The sequence below is a fragment of the Chrysochloris asiatica genome, unplaced genomic scaffold (assembly GCF_000296735.1).
Source record: "Chrysochloris asiatica unplaced genomic scaffold, ChrAsi1.0 scaffold00458, whole genome shotgun sequence".
In the NCBI taxonomy this organism is placed as follows: domain Eukaryota; kingdom Metazoa; phylum Chordata; class Mammalia; order Afrosoricida; family Chrysochloridae; genus Chrysochloris; species Chrysochloris asiatica.
The window spans coordinates 577,849-581,375 of NW_006408976.1; positions in this window are offsets into that span (position 1 = coordinate 577,849).

The following is a 3,527-nucleotide window of genomic DNA, read 5'->3' on the forward strand; positions in this document are numbered from 1 at the left end:
TTGTTGTTAAGTATCGTGGAATTGGTTCTGACTCATAGTGATCCTGTACAGGGTTTCCGAGGCTATAAATCTTCACAGGAGCAGAAAACCTCATCTTTCTCCTGCGGAACAGCTAGAGGAAGATAAAATAATAATAATAATAATAATTTTAAAAATAATATTTTTTGATAGCAAGTGTAAATTGCTACAATTTGATGAACTTGACCATGGAGATAGTAACTCTAAAAAGGAAACAAGGGTAAATTGCTACAATCTAATGAACTTGGCCTATACTCATGGATGTAGTAACTCTAAATACCAACAGAGAGGGAAGGAGTCTTCACATCAAGTATTTGATTCCTTTAACTGTTTTTCCTGTACTACTTTCAGAGTCGGGATAATAATAAAAATACTTTCTGCCAATATTGTAATTTTTTTAAATTTCACAGGCCTAATGCTACAAATGTTTACCTGAAATCAATTTCTTCTCAAGAGGTAATAGATTTCCACAGCAAGATGTTAGAGCAGGCAGACACACCGGGCAAATCCTCTGCAACAAGAACACAGAAAACAAGTTACTTGAAATCAAGTAGATTTCAAGATCCAAATATGGATGGTGACCCTGGAACACTGAGATTCAGAGAATAGGATGGAGAACTGGGTTGAGTGCTGAATGAAAAAGGAAGCTCAGCAGCAGCAGTGAGAGAGAAGAAAGACAGTGGGTTGTTAACTGGCCTGGCACAGAGCTTTTAGGAGTAGCTGTCAACACAGCAGCTTGGAGGCATAGGATGTGCACTGGAGGTTGGTAGTAAGGGGAGGTATTGTTCTCCCTTGTTCTCAAAACCCTTCTGGTAGCTGAGGGCATGGTCAATTTCCACCCTCACTTACCTTGTGATCAGTGGCACCCCCACCTGTGCAACCTCTGTTCTGCCTGGGGTGGAACACTGGCTCTACCACCCCCCGCATGTGGCAGCTCATAAATTTCATCTCATTAGATATTTTATTACTGCTTGTCTTGGGGAGACAGAATTGTGTCCATACAACCCAGTCACATCTGTACCTCATGTAGTTCCACCCACTTGGCAGGTGCCACTACACATTCCTGTACCACCTGATCAATGATAATTAACAGCAACATCAGAAAACCCTCCCTGAACTACACTATACAAACAGTGAACAGAGAAGTGTATACACCATTCCAGTCTCTTTCACATCCAACAGGAGGTATGTGGTGAGTGCTTTAGAACACACCTACATATAATCATCAACTAAATATAAATGTAGCAACACCACAGTGTCTTAGAAACAATAGACAATTTCAGTTTACACAAAGAAACAAGACAGAGTGCATCAAACAAGTAACCAAAATACAGAGTTAGGAAATATATAATACCAGAAATGATATCCAAACTGACAGATAAGGAATTTTAAAGAATGAGATTTAAGTACCTTCAATGGATTAAGAGACTGGTTGAGAAAACTGCAGATGAAATCAAGAAAAACACAGACAAAACTTTAGAATCCAGGAAAACACTTCAGAAGAACAAATCAACAAAATAATGAAAGCCACACAACAGCAAATAGAAAGACAGAAGATTAGTACTAAGACTTCAGAATTAGGCAATACATTAAAAAGACAAAGTAGAATTGAAACAATGGAAGGCAAAATTAGTGAGCCTGAAGGATAATCTCTCAATAATCATCTGCTAGAAGAACAATAAGATAAAAGAGGAAAAAAAAAAATCTGAGATTTATGTGGGACACTCTCAAGAAGAATAATATATGTGATTAGAATTTCAGAACAAGAAGAGACAAAAATAAAATAAACCACAGAGAAAATTGTCAAAGAATTGGTGGAAGAGAGCTTTCCTGAAATGAAGGATGAGGGGGTACATATTCAAGAAGTTGAACAAACTCTAGACAGGATGTTGTTGTTGTTGTTAAGTGCTGTCTAGTCAATTTCTACCCATAGTGACCCTGTACAGGGTTTCCATGGTTGTAAATCTTTATGGGAGCAGAAAGCCTCATCTTTCTCCTGATAGATCCCCCCAAAAATCACCAAGACAAATTATTATGAAACTCTCCAAAATCAAAAATAAGGAAAGAAGAACAGCTTGGAAAAAAAAAAAAAAGTTACCCACACTGGTAGGTAGGTAATGCATGGTTTCAACCTAAGCCATGTAGGCAAGCAGACATTGAGATGACATATATAAAACTTTGAAAGAAAAATATTGCCAACCAAGAATCATATATCCAGAAAAATTGTCCATCAAATATGATGGCAAAAAGAACAAACAAGATGGTGGATTGGGTGAAAGTGCAGTAAGGAGCTCCGTAAGGAACAACACAGAATACAGGACCAGGCAGGCTCAGGGGATGGTCCCAGAACTCTGAACCACATATAAAGGAATATTTAGAAGGTTGGAAGGCTTACAGTTGGAGGAATTTGTAGCAGAAGCAAGAAATCCATTGCTTTCTAATTCAAGATGCTCAGCTGCTCCAGGAGCTGCCATCTTGAGTGAGACAAAGCAGGGGAAGGATCAGAGCAGCCATGGACGTCTGACAGAATCACAGAGATAAAGGTGTAGACAGTCATTTCTTTTGGTATCTGTTCATTGGTCCCTTGCTGTCTGTGCACCTCCATTCTGGTGACTATAGGGGTGCCTGAGCTAGTGGACACCCCAGCCCCACCCTCGGAGGATTCTACTACGCATGTACATAGATCTCCTCGAAATTTAAAGAGACAGTTTTCAATTAAAACCAAATGGTCACAGCCGGCCCTGAACTATTTATAGTTAGAAAAAAGGCCTGAATGGGGATTGTGGAGTGGGACAAGCAGACAAAAAAGGAAATAGGCCGAAAATTAAATCCTAAGTTATGTCACAATGACCAATAGTGGCATCTTGAAACTTCTTAAGAAGAAGAGTGAAAAGCGAAGCCCATTTCCTGATCACATCTACCTGGAGGCAATCAGAAAGCATAAAAAAATACCAAAATACATACCTACATAAGTATTAAGGACACAGATATCCCCTGAATATTCCCAAAAAAACAGAAGCAGACGACTGTATCTGCACATGTCCAGAAACAAGATAAAGTGACTAAGGCAAATGAGCTGGAAGCAGACCTACACTCCATACTGGAAGATGGGCAGGCTTTGGAAATGCCAGAGAAGGAATTCAGAAAAATGATTATAAAATGTATCAAAACACTATATAATGGAGTTGAGGAAAATAAGGAAGAAATCAGGAAAGCACTACAGGAACAATCAAATAAGATAAATACAGCATTGAAAGCAATTCAAAACCTACAGAAAGAGGTCCAAACAATTGATAATAGAATATCAGAAATGGACAATACACTGAAAGGGCAAAGGAGTAGAACTGAAGAGATAGAAGCCAAAACTAGTGAGCTAGAAGATAAATTTCTCAACACTACTAAGATAGAAGAACAAATACAAAAAAAGATTAAAAAATCTGAAGAAGGCCTAAGATTCATGTTGGATAACATGAAGAGGAATAACATAAGAACTATTGGCATTCCAGAAC